The sequence below is a fragment of the Amblyomma mixtum genome, chromosome 1 (assembly GCF_055824585.1).
Source record: "Amblyomma mixtum isolate Tamu chromosome 1, ASM5582458v1, whole genome shotgun sequence".
Taxonomy (NCBI): Eukaryota; Metazoa; Arthropoda; class Arachnida; order Ixodida; family Ixodidae; genus Amblyomma; species Amblyomma mixtum.
In genome coordinates this window covers 32,222,036-32,238,918 of record NC_143012.1, presented here as the reverse complement: position 1 = coordinate 32,238,918, position 16,883 = coordinate 32,222,036, and the positions used below count along the sequence as shown (strand labels likewise).

General features: G+C 50.3%; 2 protein-coding genes across 2 annotated transcripts in view; one reads left to right on the top strand and one right to left on the bottom strand.

The window, feature by feature from the left end:
- The window catches only part of LOC149365959 (TBC1 domain family member 2B-like), a 163,122-nt gene that overhangs the window by 103,480 nt on the left and 42,759 nt on the right, over positions 1-16,883 (bottom strand). The window lies entirely within an intron of this gene.
- Positions 1-16,883, top strand: part of LOC149365960 (uncharacterized) — a 127,728-nt gene that overhangs the window by 99,471 nt on the left and 11,374 nt on the right. The gene's annotated exons all lie outside the window — the stretch shown is intronic.

Below are 16,883 nucleotides of genomic sequence, written 5' to 3'. Positions count from 1 at the left end.
AACTCGCCCAAATCACCGCATGCCCTCTCGAAATCCAGAGCTGGCCGGAGGCTTTCCATCGCATTCTAAATGCCGCTATGCAAGGAAACGTACAGTAATCAGTGGTAATGATTTCGACTCGGCATTACGGAGCGCGTGACCCAACCGGCCGGGTGCTTGTTTGTGAAGAAGAAAGCTTCCGCCAAGCCGGCGCCTATACGAAAGGCGCGACCATATAGCAGAGCGCCTGACCTTGCAGCTGTCGCCGGCTGCAACTTTACAAAACATGAGATCATTGAGCCTAGTGTGCTGCATTCAGAAACAGCGCGTTTCCCAGGCCGCCTGTTGCGACACGGTCGACTCTTTAACACATACAGCTGAGAGAGAGAGCCTGCTCGGATCGTTCTTTGTGTTCATCTTGCACTGGGTGGCCCATTCGAATTCATAGACTCTGGCTGGAAATATACGTCACAAAGGGGGCTTCCGATAGCCTGAATAGTATTCATGCTAAACGAACGCCATTTTGTTTTTGTTTTTTGTTTACGAGAAAGGCCCAAGAAATGCATATCGTTCAAATGCCCCCCCCCTCTGTTCCCCAAGCACCCCTCCAAGAGTGATCCCATAAATCCGTCCCCGTGCACAGAGCGGTTAAGTGTGCAGAGCCATGACACCATAGTTACAACTCGTCTCGACACCACTACCGTCGCAGCGTCGAGTTCCAAGAACTACTTCTTGCGTTACCACCTTACTACGATAACCTTCTCGCCAAAATCCAAGAATTGCTGTCCTCGACACAAAACACTTCCCACTGCTTTTCTTGAGATGGAGGTCGGCGGTTTGCATCAGGGAGTTCGGCAGTCGCGAACATGCTCTCAATGCAAATGAGTTCCGAATTTCTAGCTACGAAGTTTCGAAGAACGGTTTCGCAACCATTTCGCAATTGCTATCTCGCCGAAGACGCAATACGAGCCCGCCACAAGATCGTACAGACGGCGAGCCTTCTTTTTATCTCTTTCTATTCTCGATCTTTTTTTCCCGATGAAAAAAGAAAAAAAAAAGGAACGGACCCAACAGTGCAAAATTCGGCGCGCCTCCCCAGCGCATGCATCGCGCTCGCCCTGACACCACCCGGCGGTTTTATACGGCTTGTTTGTGCAGCGCGCGTCGGCGACGACTCGACAGAAAACAGTTCGCCCATCCGCCTCCAGACGCCGCGATAAGATAAATTTTGACCGGATGACAGCAGCGACGAAGGAGGAGAGAGGCCTGCGAAGCCGCCGAATGCATTTCGTCCGCAGTAAAGCCCTCCAGACAGCTGCGCCCTTTTGCGATGAAGAAAGAAAGAAAGAAAGAAAGAAAGAAAGAAAGAAAGAAGGAAAGAAGGAAAGAAAGAAAGAAAGAAAGAAAGAAAGAAAGAAAGAAAGAAAGAAAGAAAGAAAGAAAGAAAGAAAGAAAGAAAGAAAGAAAGAACGAACGAAAGAAAGAAAGAAAGAAAGTGCCGGGAATGCAGAGTTGTGCGGCACTTGGAACGAACGACCAGGCGCAAACTAAACAGGGCCGAGAGAAAGAGATTACAGCACGGCCATACCCCTGCGTCTAGTGTGCGATGCGTCGCTACAAAGAGCGAGAAAGTCCAACAGTAGCCAAACGTCGCCAGACTATACTTTCTGCTCACGGCGAGCGAGCTTGGGACTTTGCGTCATTTACAATGCACTAAGGAATACTTTCTGTGTACACTGCCGTCGCAACAAAGCCGAGGCTGCGTGTTGAATGGTGTTATAGGTGCTGGGAACTTCACTGCCATTGTTGCGATTCTAGACGACGAGGGTTCGGAGAAAACGCACTAGCAAAGCAGAAACGAGTAAAAAAGGGCGCAAGGTGTCCTCTAGTGCACTCCCTTCTTTAAAAGTGTGTGTGCCAGAGGAGTGCGTAATCGCTTTTTATTCCCATATAGGTGTATCAGCGTTTAGAATGTGGAGTTATCGTACTGCACGCGTTTTCTCCTATTCCGACTCTTATCAAAACGTAACCTCAATGCAAAATCTAACCCTCGTACTTGATAATCAAGTCTTCATATCTCGGACTGGTCAAGTGACCTAGGTTTCTGTTCGTAGCTCGTAACTGTGCGAAGTTTACAGATATCGACATCGTGTCTCTGACGTCATCGATCGGTTGTAGTCGGCGATCCGCGCAGCGAGCGGAAGGTCGAATATAGGCGGTGCGTTATGAAATGCGTAGCGATTATAACCCTACTGCAACTACAGGTGATGCATCAGGGGTGTATCGGCGAACGTGTGATCCGTTACCCGATACAACGAATTCCGCGCAACAACGTACAAGTCGAGGCGCGAACGTATTTGTTGCTCTGGTAGCGCCATCTATACCGCGATTCGACAGCTCGCCGTTTCCTTATTTGTGCGTTTTTGTGTGTTCGTGCGTGTCAGGACGCTTCAACGCGGCGTTGCATATATCGTGCGGCTCTGGGTTTTCGCCACCACCCTCATTTGTTCACGCCGTCATGTCTCGGAACGTGGGTGATAGATTTCATCCCCCCCCCCTTTTTTTTTCCCCAACGATAGGTCATCGCTCGCAAGTGATACCCCGTCCGTTTGCATACGCGTTCGCCTCACTTCGTTTATTCTCGTTCGGTTTAGCCACGCCCCTTTCGGCACTGCGCATTTATCACGACGCTCGGGAGAGGGTTCCCTGACCGACACTGAGATATGCGCATCGCAACGAAGCTGCCCTTCTCGAAATTGAACCGAACACGCGGAGCAGAACGATACAAAAACAAAATGCAAAGAAAGAAAAGAGAAAGGATAGAACGCCCGAGTCGCATCGTGAGCAAAGAAAATATGAGAAATGGTGAGTCCGTCTAGAAAAAAAAAATGCAGGGATACTGCCTTCATTCCCCCCCCCCCCCCTTTCCCACCTCCAGTACTCCTGCTTTCCGACAACATACAAAAGCGAAATGAGGAAAGGCTAGAGGTAAGAACCCATAGCTCCTCATAGAACCGTGTCTATATGGACTGGCTTCCGAACAGACCGAACCCGTGGGCACGGTTATACAGATGAACGACCGTCTGCGTATGAGTGAGGTGTTTCTGCTTCTGCCCCAAACAGGGTCTGCATGCGAGGCTTGGTCATGAGGTTGAAAAAAAAAGAAAAAGCAACGCGTCGCCCGGAAGAGCGCATCGACAGATACGGTCTCTATCGTAGAACTAAAACAGACAGGAAAGCAAAGGCGAATTGGACCGTATGTCAGCGAACCGCCGTTCTCCATCCTTTCGTGCGCGGTTCTACAGCACAGCAGAGGTGATGCCGCGCAGTCTTCACATTTCCGGCATGCCGGCAAATATGTTTCAATCAAGCGGTAGTGTGAAAGTGAAGCTACCAGTATACTGGGCTCCATATATACACACATACGCAATGCGAAATAGTAGTATCGATGATGATTTCGAGATATATGAATATATCACGTGGTCTGACTAGCTAGTCCAGTCGCGAGGCTGTCGCAGAGTGAGACTACTTTGAAGCGCGGAGGAGTGCGCGAGGATCTTGCAAGTCTTCTTCCGCGAATAACGACCAAAAAGTAAAAAGTAAAAAGTAAACGACACACAACCGCAAAAGCACGCTCAAACAAGTCAAAACAGTGTCGCGGAACTTGCGACAACGCATTTCTTTATTACCCCTAGTCAAAGTAAAAAAAGGTTGCGGTAACAAATTTTCCACACACGCGCGCGCAGGCAAACAGTTTCGCGTGGAAGGCGCACTATATATGTATAAACACGGAATGCGCCCAACGCCTTGAGTGCCGAGTGCAATGCTATACGAATGCGAGCTCTCGCACGTCGCATCCTTCAGCTCCGCGTGTGTTGAAAGGGAACCACGGTAGCCGTAGCAAGCAGCCTTTTCTCATCTACATACGCACACACACTTTCACACGACCCGCCACGGAAACAAGGCGGGGATCCAGAGGAGAGGCATTCACACACGCACGCGCGCGCGTGTGGCGCAATTCTGCATTCGCGATATCTCGACCCCCCCTCCCCCTTTCCCTTTACCCTTATTCTTCCACTTCAGTCTGTGGCGACGAGTGTGGTCGGAGGCACGGCGACCCACCACACCTTGGTTGCGCGTGTGTGAGAGGTATACATACCGGCCTCGTATTCCGATCACGTCGCACCTATTTCCGGAGAAAGAGCTTCTTCTTCTCATCGCATAATACAGCATGCATAGCCTTTTATACGTGGGAACTGGTGACTTCATTTTTGGCCTGTCTACTGTCTAGTTCTTCTCCGCCATTGTCTGCCTCCACTCCACTCCACCTCCCCCCCCCCCTTTCGGTTTTCTGTCGCTCTTCCTTTCTTTTTTCTTCTCTTATTCTAGCATCCGCTCTTTCTTCAAAACCAAGGAATCCGAGGCTACGACTGTCGAGCAGTTGCATCCGATTCAGCGCGATATCGCCGCGCCGCCACCACCGAGAGAGATGCTGTACAGCTACTGCCTTTTGTTTATTATTTTCCACGCTTCTCCGAGTCTTCCAGGCGCGCGAGTTAGCTGTTACAGCGTTCGCGGGCGCATGTTTGACTTTATTATTCATTTTTTACGACCAGCTTTGAGCCATTTTTCTAGCTTATGTTCGGTAATTTCCGGTCGTCCGAGCGCTGGCGTTGCGGAGGAGGATTGCCGAAAGTGAAGTGGGAGGCAGCGGAATTTGCGCGTTGCGGGCCATCGCCGTGGACCTCAAGGGACATTTAGGGGTTGACCACTTCAAGATCTCCTATACTCTAGCTGCATTCGCTAGCTTTAGATTTGATATCATAGCATTTCCTCACCTCCCATCGAGTAACTAACTGTATCTGGAGCTGCAGGCACCGTTACGCAATGTCGCCCCCTTTATCACCTCCGGCTAATCATCGCTGATACGATCAACCGTCATCGAGGGCCGGACGTCGCGCCAACCCCGCCTGCCATTTCGCGGTCACGCTGCGTTTAAGTACGATTAATTAGCCACACGCTGTTAACTTATAACTTTCGCTTGGCTATAGTTGAATGCGCACCGTAGAACATACTACAGAGCCATCAGAACGGGACAGCAGTTACAACAGACTCTCGACTAGTCCAATCCGACTCGAATGCGCGAAAAAGTTGGTCTAATTATGCGGTATTCCAGTTAACGGGAGCCCCTTTTAATAGACACCTTTAGCATACCGTGTACCGTGTTATCGTTACCGCCACCGGAATACAGAGAGCCCGCCTACCGCCGGTGAGCACGCGCTGATTGGTCCCGATGCTGCAGGCGGGCGTGTATCTGCCGGGTACGTGGCGCCATCTGGCGTCGTCAAGGTGATTTGCGCGTGCGCATTAGCTGCGCGCGGGCTCCCGGTACTCCGGTACCGGTAACGTAAACACGGTACACGATATGCTAAAGGTGCCTAATACTCCACGCCGTCGGGACGAAAACGCTACAAAAATCGACAGTTGAACAAACGGCGACTTCGCTCTCACGCCGAGCACAAGATGGGGCGTGTACCTCTCTCTTTCTCCTCGGTTTTATTTTTTATTAGTACTATTTTCACCCTCCGTCGAGAAATCTGACGAGTCAAGCATTTGAAAGCTTCAAGCCCAGCTATCGGCTGCGTTATTTGGCGTACACCACCAAACACCGATCAGGCCGGGACAGGACCGGGAAAAATTAAAGCTGTGCGGTGCAAAGGCTTCGCTCCGAACGCTGCCCGTCTGTCCTTGGCCTCGCGAGCACTCCGCCTCTCCCAGCGACGTACATAAACAGCAGGAAACAAAAAATAAACCGATCGTTTGTACAGTGGCGCGTTTTACCAGCGCAAATCCCCTGTCAAGAGGGAGTCGCCGTTGCGTCAGGCCCGATCGAATTGGCCGGATTACCCGCGCTGACCCCTCGTCCATCCACCGTGGTGGTCGAAGCGTTCCGAGTGCCGCCCTCCGCGGATTATAAGAAAAAGCGGGTGTGACGAAGAGCCGCCTATCAGGAACGCTGGGAGAGAAAAACCGCGCCGGCGACGATGGTTGATCCCCTCCCCGGCTTCCCTAGTGTACACCCCACAGTGTGTGCACATCGCGGTTAATTCCGTGCAGTACTACGGGGGCTACAGCCGCACGCGACTCGCGCTTGTTTTAGAATTATACGCAGCGCTTTCGAGTATGCAGTCACCGGTCCACGGCACTGAACAGCAACGCTCCTTTGTCTCGGACAAAGTAGGCAGGGCTTACATCCGTTTTATTTCATCTGTTTTTTCCGCGTCTAACTGTAGGTGCAGTGGATTCTAGGGAATTAGAACTCGCTTAATTCGAACTTGCGGTTTACTCGAACTGCATGCAGCATCGACGCCGTTCACACAAAGTGCATTAAAAGAAGATACCCGCTTAATTCGAACTTCCGGTTTGCTCGAACTGCAGGTTCGACACCGTTCACACAAAGTGCATTTAGAAAAGATACCCGCTTAATTCGAACTTCCGGTTTACTCGAACTGCACCTTTGACGCCATTCACACAAAGTGCATTAAAAGAAGATACCCGCATAAATCGAACACATTTTCGGTCCCCCTTCCGAGATCCATTTACCGAGAGCAGACTCTCATCTGAATTGGTGCAGAGCCCGATCAAGTGAGCGTCCCCTCACGTCGAAGTCTCTTTAATCGAAGTCTCTTTAATCGAAGTCTCTTTAATCGAAGTCTCTTTAATCGAAGTCTCTTTAATCGAAGTCTCTTTAATCGAAGTCTCTTTAATCGAAGTCTTTTGCAGCGCGACGACGCCGTCGACATTCCGTCGTATCGACAGATTTTGTATAGCGAATGACCGTTTATATCGATGTCCTGTGTTGAGTCGTTTGGGACAACTCGCAGTGATGCACGCAAGTGCTGCAAATAGAGTTATGGCGATACATCTCGGTCGCGACGGCATCGATGCTTTCTGGATAACTTTCAGTTCCGTGCAACGCTGAAGGAAGGAACGCCTGCTGTAATAAGTACGATAACACCCGCACGGGTCCCAGTATTATTCGACACTGCTCGAAATTATGTGACAGCCGCGGGCTCCAAAAGCTCAACGTTCCGTGCGGCCGCCCTTGCCTGTCAGTGAGTTACGTCATCCGGCCAACGGAGCCCAGAGTTCGGTCATACCGTTTGCGAAACTGCGAATCAAAACTCCAGCGAGTCCCGCAGCCAAGTTTATGGAGATGTATATCAGATAGTGGCGCCGCCTTTCAGTTGCGCGGTTACCTACAGACGACACCAAGCAGCAGAGTTTCTTTGCCATGTTTGCATAGTCCTGAGAAGTTTCCTTAACGGCCGCAAGTGGCATGACAATCGCCTTATACCGAGTCCTGACACATGGGACCTATGGGGGCCGTTTCACAACTGGTTAGATCGGTAACTCTAATGGAATACACTTAGTTGGCATTAGCGCGCGAGTTAAAAGGTTACAGAGCGTGGACCTTGACTCGAGCAACAGATATCGCCACAAAAGCCAGGCATTGCATGCAGTTCTGTGCAGCGCAGTACTTGAGAGTGGGGTACGCACGACGTGACGATTAAGCCAGACATGCTAAACGCACGAGCAGTTCAGAACCGCCTCAAAAACCCTATGAAAATGCTTTGCAGGAAAGTAATATGTTCCCAACATGTTTACTCTGGAGGCGTGTACGACTGACCCTACACCGGAAGGACTCGAATTTCCCCCTCCGAAACGAACAGTGTCGAGCGCAGCTGTAACTTCAGTGCATTCGTTGCGGTGTACACTCGCGAAACATATTAGAGGGAACTAAGTTTGAGCATTCATTTATTGGTTACTCTACAATTGTGTGTGACAAGCAATGATTTTTTTTCTGTCTACTAACTGGTTTTTCTCTTGGCGCATAATATCCAGGAGTCATTCTCAAATTTAGCATAGAAATAACTAGAAAATTCGCCGTTTCGTCCCCTCTCGAATTTCTCAAAACTGTACACGCGCTCTTGTGATCAGCTTTACGCGTTTCACTTTGACACCGCTCGTTCGTTCTTCGGCACTCAATGCAGTCTGTTTCTGCTGTCCCCATTTGGGGCATCACTGTCACGTGTGTTACGTCACTAGGATGATACTGGACAACGGTATATCACCATGTATGTATACGTTCGCAATCCTTAGCCCACGCCGGATCATACGCGTATTAACAACTGAAGGCCGCGGTTAGGAAGCCGCCATTCCAAGACATGTGCAAGGCGATTGCGTCTCCGCTAAGTCGACGTCGTCTCTCTCTCAACCCTCCTCCCCTGCGAGTTATACGTACACGCGTTCTCTGCTTCCTTTGAGGGGAGGCACTCTCTTATCCCTTTTATTGGTCCTCTAAGAAAGAAGGAAGGAAGGAAAGAAGGAAATAAAGAAGGAAGGAAGGAAGGAAAGAAGGAAGGAAGGAAAGAAGGAAGGAAATAAAGAAGGAAGGAAATAAAGAAGGAAGGAAATAAAGAAGGAAGGAAGGAAGGAAAGGAACCGTGATCGCTCAGAGCATACTGCACCGAAGTCAGCCAGGACTGAGAGCAGAAGCGATCACGTCTTCGGTCTGTCGGACCACTCGGCGGTGGCGTTGATCATGACGTGCCATATATGGGGGAGAGGGATAAGCCTCGTCTAATAGCCGCGCGAAGCTGATCCGCGCTGCTCGAGCATCGCGTAAGCTTTCTCCGAAAAGCGGTTCGGAAGAAGTGGGACGTCAAAACGGCAACAACAACAAAAGAACATCGAGATAGCGCGAGATGGGCGTTTCGGCAAAGGGCACAAAAACATATATAACGCCCGAGATTTGGGAGACTGAGCATGAGTAATACACGGCTGGTTATCGCCCGTAGGTGATGTGGCTACCCGCGTTTGCCGGGAGGACGGGAAAACCTCAGGATTTCTCCTATATACAGGGTGTTTTACCTCACTTTCTACAGTTTTTTTAAAATAGGCTTTTGGAGTTCGAATAGCACTTCTTTCGGCATAGCATTGAGAGCGGTGTAATTCATCAGAATACAGCAAAGGCGTGCTAACTTGAAAGCTTGTTAATTGATACTGAATAGTTAACTTTTTCACTATTGCTGTTAGGCTCCTTAATTACTGAAAGGCGTGTATAGCCCACCGTAATCAATATCCATATCAGCTTTCAGAATTTCGAAAACGGGGTTACCCTCGACGCTGTGGCCCAACTTATGGCCATTTCGAGAGGTTGGAGAGGTTGCTTTGCCTGCAAGCTTCTCGAAAGCGCATGTATTTTGGCACGACGTAGCCAAAAAACTTGTTGGGCCACAGCGCCGAGGGTAATGCTGTTTTTCAAATTTTAAAACTGATATGGGTATTACTTGCGGTGGGCTACGCACCTCTCAGAAGTTAAGGAGCCTAGCAGTAATAGTTCAGAAGTTAACTATTCAGTATTAGTTAACCAGCCTGCTAGTTACAAGTCTAAGCTGTAATCTGATGAACTACATAGCTGACAATGCTATTCTGTAAAAAGAGTTCTAACTCAAAGAGCTTCTTTTGAAATGTTGTGTAAAGTATTAGGTGAGACACCCTGTATATATATAATTTTTTTTTCCTGCTCAATTTAACCCTAGCGCCAGCTATCTGTCGCTGAGATATCTTGACCTCGTAGTATTCGAGGCATTTATGCTTGTGTGCTATGAGGTCGTCTGCAGCGCTCGTCTCCTGCAGGTGGATTAAGTTGCCTGCCGCGTGGATTAAAAAACTCTGACACTTAGATTAAACCGGTTTACGCTCGTACCTCTCGTGTGGGCGCTTGGATTAAACGTCTGGCGCACGGATTAAGTTCACTGGCAGCTAATTATTTCAGCTGCCCCTTGGATTAAATGAGCCCCGAAAACCCGCATGTGCCACGATGTGAAAATCAAAATTTGCAACCGCGTAACCGAGAGCAGATGCACTTCATGGGTTACATTAGCGCTGCACGATTTTTCGGCAGTTGCGCTGCAAAAGTTTCGGCAATTGTGCTGCAAAAGTTTCGGTAGTTGCGCTGCAGAAGTTTCGGCAGTTGAGGTGCAGGAGTTTCGGCAGTTGCGCTGCAAAAGTTTCGGCAGTTGCGCATCGGGAGTTTCGACAGTTGAACTGCAGCTTCACAAGTTACAGAAGGTAGTTGCACCGCACGGGTCTACCGCGCAACAATTATGCTTTCAAGCTTGTACGAGACTCAGAGCCACTCACTAACGCTGCTTGTTGGATAGTATGAAATTTGTTGTGACTGTGTCACTAACAGGCGCGCATTTCATAAGCCTACAAGGCTGAAGAGCAGAGACAAGCGTGTCTAAAGCTGAACATGATCTTTATCTACCCATTTTTCTCGCAAGCGTAAGCATCACGCGACGCCGGAAACCCTTTTTCCTGTCAGTGAACAAGAGTATTCTTAAAAATCTATTCGACGCGCGCTTTTGTACTGAGAACCTCTGTTCGGCAATGAGAACTCCATGCGTTCAGGTAAGCTGAATTAGTTCGGCCCACAGTTGTTTGCACATTGGCACGAATGGAGCGAAAAGATAGGTGCACCAGTAGAACAAAACCAAAATGGCGTCCAACATTCACACTGCCTATATATAACGCGCATAACCATGCGAATAATCCCCTTAGCGCCAGGTTACCTAAGCTCCGAATACAAAAATAAACCTGAGCCTCCGTGCTTGAGTTTCGGGCCCTTCTCATTACAGGTAGGGACTTATCGCCATACCTGGCCACAACGAAGACGGAGGAAGGGGGGGGGGGGGGGTTGAGCCGTTGGAAGAGGGCATAAAGGGTTATGCGGCACTGTCGTAAGGCGGCGTAAGGATCTCCGTTGCTATCTCCGCAGAGCACGCACCTGAGCTCTCCTCCTGAGGAGTTCCGATTACGGCGCTCTGTAAACAAGACCCGCCCCAAAACCTCCCCCTCCTCTAGACCTCGTGAGCGACGCAGACGACGAACGTCACCGAGGTCGGCTTTCCAAGGTGACGCGCGCGCGAGGCTAGTACACGCTGCAGACGATCGGATCAGGACGCGTGGCTGATATATGCAGTAACGCGCGTCGGGTGAACAAGCGCGTGATTCACCGTCGTCTCATGTGATCGTTGTCGTCATCGTATGTGTGGCGGCGTCCGTTTAACGAGACACCGTCGGCGTCGGATTCGAGCGCCTCTGGTGTTGTCGCTGACATACTCAAGCGGCTATGTCATCCGCCTTTTGAGCGCAAGGCCCGCCTACGCGTGACGCAACGCTACACGCAGGATATTCAGAAATAGCTCGGCGGCGATTGTTATCACTGGTCATGTTAAATAAGGGCACTTTCGCTAACCTTGACAAAATACGCAGTACCGAAACTTCGCTATAGCGAACACATCGCATATTTCGAAGCTTCTAAACGTCGCTTAAACTAACAGAAAACGAAAAAACGAAGAAACCGGTTAGCGGTGTAAGGTAAATGTGGAGTGAGCTCTATTTCTCTATTTTTTTTTAAGTTGCAACGTTGACTTAGCAAAACTTGAAGACGTGAACTTGTGTAGTGCATCGACGACTCGTAAATGCTCTCTCTGTCTTGAGGTCACGAATATAAAGCACGCTTTGTACACAGTCTACGCACATCATACGTCTCCGCGATAGAGTGGTACACGTTAAGGCTTCTTCGACGGGCCCCGAGTACACGAGCGAAAACTGAACTTGCAAAGAAAAAAAGAAAGTGTGGTAGGGGAGGGGGGGGGAGGGGTGAGGCTGTAGAGGGAAGCATCTCGTATCTAAAACACCGGGGTTCCCGGCGGGAGTCCGTCCCATTTATACCACTCTGCGCGACAGATACTTTCCAAATCGCGCCGGGGACCGACTCTCCGCGCGCTGCTCGTGTTTGTGGATCGAACCTCGAGATTTATAAACGCACGCACACCAAAACACGCGCTTCGTGCCGTGGCTGTCTCGGAGGTCTCCGGACCGTGGCCTGCGCGAACTCCCTCCAAAAGGTGAAGGCAGACGAGATGGGGAAACGGGAGAGGGGGGGGGGGGGGGGGGGGGGGGTTCAAAGGGAAACTCGCGCCCGCGTAGTCCATTTATTTCTGTTCACTTCTAGAGCTGGGGCCATTTCGGTCTTTATAAGCGAAGGGGAAAAGAGACGCCGCACCACCAACCCCTCCCACTTTTGTTTGTTTTTATCAGCGCTGTTTATCTCCCTATCTCACTTCTTGACAAAACCTTGCTGTGGCGCAGACGAACAAACAAACAGGAGGCAGAGAGCGCGGCGAACAAGCGCGGTTGAGCGGGACGAGATTTCTTCTTCTGCGAGCGGTAAATAAAGCGGGAATCCGAACAAACAGTCGATAGAAGTCAGGAAAAGACAAAAACAAGCAAACAAAACCGTCAAGGAGCGCGGCCGCGGCTGCTGTGAGCACGCTTACAGACAGCGCGGAGCAAAGAAGCCACTAGCTGTATAGCGAGCCCGCAGCCAAGCCAAACCAAGCCCGCCTTCTTTCGGGCCGCGCGCGGCGGCGTCTTGACAGTGCAGAAAGCAACGAAAGCCAGGTCCCCGTGCCCGTTATTGATTTCGGATGCAGCCGCGGATTCCTTTTGCTGTTGTTGCCGGTAGCGGTGGTTATGGTGCGGTGGTGGTAGCAGCAGCAGCAGTAGTATCAGTACACTGGCTTTGGCGGAGGGTGGGTCGTGGGGAGTGTGGACGACGCTCGTGGCGCGGTCGTCGCTTCTTGCTTTCGCCTTTTGTATCCCCCGCTGTCCTAACGGTGCGACTGGAGGAAGATGCGGAGGAGGCGGTATCAAGCGCCTTCCCAGCCTCTTCCAGCATCCTCCGCAATTCTCTTTTTTTGTCCTTCGTACTTTCGAGCGCGCGGTATATACAGAGAAGCGAATAATAGGTGATGAGGAGAAACAGAAGCTGTATAAAGCGTTCTCCCCCCCCCCCCCCCCCCTTTCGTCTTCTAAACCGTTCTCCTTTCCGGCGCACCCCTTTTTTATCTTTCCGCCACAACGCGGAAGAGGTAGAGGCTCTCCTCCGTTGCTTTCAGCGTTGAGGGCATTTATCACCGCCTCCTTTTCCTCCCGAAGAAGGAAAAAAAAGAAAGTATGCGAAGGAAGCAGAGGACTGCGAGAGGGGAAAACGAGCAGCTTAAAGAAACAACGCTCGATTGAAGTAACGGCGCCTCATACAGACTGGAGAACGGAAGCAAATAAAGTATAAGGAGACGCGACCGATACCGCTAACGGCACTGCAATCTTTTTTTTTTTTTGCATTCGTTGTTTCTTTCTCTCTTTCTTGGGCTGCAACCGCGTCGTGGAGAGAGAGAGAGAGAGAGAGCTGTGTTTGTTGATGCCTTTCTCCGTACAAAAGGCACGGCCGTTGCTTAGAGGCCTATGTCCCCTCTTCCACCTTCCATCTTATACCCGCGCCTTCCCATCGCCTTGGTCCTTGGCTGCCTTTCCTTTCGGTCGCTTTGCTGGCGGTTTTCCAGCGCAGTGCATCTTGGGGACGCGGGCGCGACAAAACACGCCGCGACGGTGGCAGGCATCGGCTTCTTCTCAGTCATATCTTTTTTTGCTTCCCGTGTCTCGGTCGGTTCTGTTTATGTGTGTACTTGCGCCCCCAACCTTTCCCCATCACCACCACCCGGTCTTCCCGCATGCCCTTTCTGGTAAAGCATAAGAGAACGGAGGGGAGGGGGGGGGGGGGGGAGGGGGGGGGGGACGCCTGGCTCGAGCCAGCGCCCATGGAAGCGAAAATCTCGAAAGCAAAACCGCTGCACTCTACTGAACAAATAAATGATTAACCGCGCTAAACTTCGCGCTAAACGCGCTTCGCTGAGTTTTGAAGGCGGTCGATTTTTTTATTTCACAAGATTACCTTTTTTTTGTTTTTTTTTTCTATTCGAAGGCTTTTTTGTTGTTTTTTCCTCTCGTCTTATCGGTACTGTCGTTGATTGGTAGTCACCAATATCGGGCGCTTACGCTAAAGCGTGAGCGTAGAGCTGCTTGTAGTACAAAGGCGAACGCGTTCTTTGGCGTGGGCTGAAAATGCACATTTCTTTGCAGATCGCAGATTTTTGGTGCAGTTTGTTGTAAATGAAACCACTTTGTTCTCGGCACGCTTCAAGCTTTCGGAGTTCAAAGAGCGCACTATGCTTTACAAAACGCGGTCTGGGCGCGCATCCAAGTTCTTAACTACTTATCTTCAAACAGGCAAACAAAGCGATAAGAAACAAGGCGCTTTGTATCGTCTTAAAGGGGTCCTGTCAGAGACGCGGTAGCTTCCATTGTAGTTGGTGTGAGGCGCACATAAAAAAAAAAGCGAACATTTATCGGTACTAGAAACTATAAATTTCACACGGGCCGGACAGACATCTAATCTATAGTAACCACCTTTAACCAGTGGATTAAGAAGGGTGTTCGGCTAATGTCTGCCGTGATGAGTGCAGTGCCAGTAATTCGTAAAGCAACGTATCGGGAAAATGTAGCGTGTATTAATCCGCTGACGAGCGCTACGGCAGAACACCTTTTGTCAGTTACTGACCACCGACTAGCATTCACAGTCAGTTCGGAGTAACGGACAATTATGAACGGAAAAGCTTTATGGGGCGTCACGGACAACTCTGAAAGGAAAAGCTTCATGGGGCGTCACGGACAATTATGAACGGAAAAGCTTCATGGAGCGTCACGGACAAGTATGAACTGAAACGCTTCATGGGGCGTCACGGACAGTTATGAACGGAAAAGATTCAAGGGGCGTCACGGACAATTATGAACGGAAAAGCTTCATGGAGCGTCACGGACAAGTATGAACTGAAACGCTTCATGGGGCGTCACGGACAGTTATGAACGGAAAAGCTTCATGGAGCGTCACGGACAAGTATGAACTGAAACGCTTCATGGGGCGTCAAGGACAATTCTAAACGGAAAAGCTTCATGGGGCGTGACGGACAATGCTGAACGGAAAAGCTTCATGGGGCGTCACGGACAAGTATGAACTGAAACGCTTCATGGGGCGTCACGGACAATTATGAACGGAAAAGCTTCATGGGGCGTCAAGGACAATTCTAAACGGAAAAGCTTCATGGGGCGTGACGGACAATGCTGAACGGAAAAGCTTCATGGGGCGTCACGGACAAGTATGAACTGAAACGCTTCATGGGGCGTCACGGACAAGTATGAACTGAAACGCTTCATGGGGCGTCACGGACAAGTATGAACTGAAACGCTTCATGGGGCGTCAAGGACAATTCTAAACGGAAAAGCTTCATGGGGCGTGACGGACAATGCTGAACGGAAAAGCTTCATGGAGCGTCACGGACAAGTATGAACTGAAACGCTTCATGGGGCGTCACGGACAATTATGAACGTAAAAGCTTCATGGAGCGTCACGGACAAGTATGAACTGAAACGCTTCATGGGGCGTCAAGGACAATTCTAAACGGAAAAGCTTCATGGGACGTGACGGACAATGCTGAACGGAAAAGCTTCATGGGGCGTCATGAACAATTATGAACCGAAAAGCTTCATAGAAAAGCGACCGATCCGCACGTGAACTCGGAGGTTGGTTACCCGACGCGGACCTCTCGCCATGCGGAGTTGTAGGTACGTTAATCAATTTACTGATAAAATATTGGCCGTAGGTACGCTAATCAATTTACTGATAAAATATTGACCCGAGCCAAAGAAACACTTACGGGATATTAATTAATTTCGGCGACCCGGCTTCTTCCAACATCAAACAAAATCTCACCCCGTACACGAGTGTGCTCCTTCATTTCGCCTCCATTGACACGCAGCCTGAGAGGCCGGAAATTGAACCCGCGAACTACATAGAGCGAGCTTGACAACAATAAAGCTCGCTAACGGACCGAATAAAAGACCACGTAAAATCGTGTCTTTATGTGTGGCTTAGCTCGAACGAGCTCGAGCTAAACCCAGAGCTATACTCATCGCATTAATTTCCGGGGGGCCTTCGCGCGCCGTTATACGCGAGCGATACGCGCGAGGCGTATTTGACGTGCGCACCTCGACTTCCGCGCAATCGATTCGTGAGAACACCGCAGCAATTGTGTGATCCCCCCCCCCCCCACTCTCGGTCCTGTGTGTGTGCGAGGGATAGGGGGGGGGGGGGGGGAGAAAGTGAATGAGAGAGCAATATCGCCTGTGGCACCCGGCAAAAGCTTGCCCATATCGTAGTAGACTCGTATACGACTGGCACGCCCGGTTAATGGAAAGCTCGGCAGACAGCAGCACGCTTGTGTTGCAGCACAAACAAGTACCTCCCCCCCTCCCCCCCTTTTTTTTTCTCCACCCATATACTACTGGGCCTCGGCATTTCTGCGATTTGTGTTGCTATTCCGTCGATATTTAGTTGTTGTTTTCTTTTTTTTTTCGCTGAACGTCTCTTTCTGCCTGCTTCTTCGTGTCGGTTCTTTGGCTGAACGGAGGAGGGCGCTGCCATCGAGAGGAAACTGATTTCGCGGCAAGCTGTTGCAGGCAACGATGTTGTTGCGTGGGCGGAGGGCGATCGCGGGCAAGGGCAAAGGTTTACCCACTTCTGTTTATCTGTTGTTTTTCTTACCCGCGTGGCGCGGAAGTAAAGTCATGCAGCTCACGCCGGTTCCGTCTAAGCGCGCTTGGCGTACTCGCATGCCTTTCGTTCTTTATACTTGAAGAAGGTTGGGGCGGAAAGCAGACGAGGCGGAAGGGGTAGCAGAAGCAGACGAAAATGAATGAGCTTGAAGAAAAGTAATGACCCTGTGCGCAGCGCCCACGCCACACGGGAAGCGATCTCCGTTGCCGTCGCCACTTTTTTCTTCTTTTCTCGGTCGCGCGTTACTCGTAGCTTCGTTTCTAAAGACGCCGCATGCCATCGTGAGCGCTGGTGTCGGTGCTTGTATTATAGTTATGCT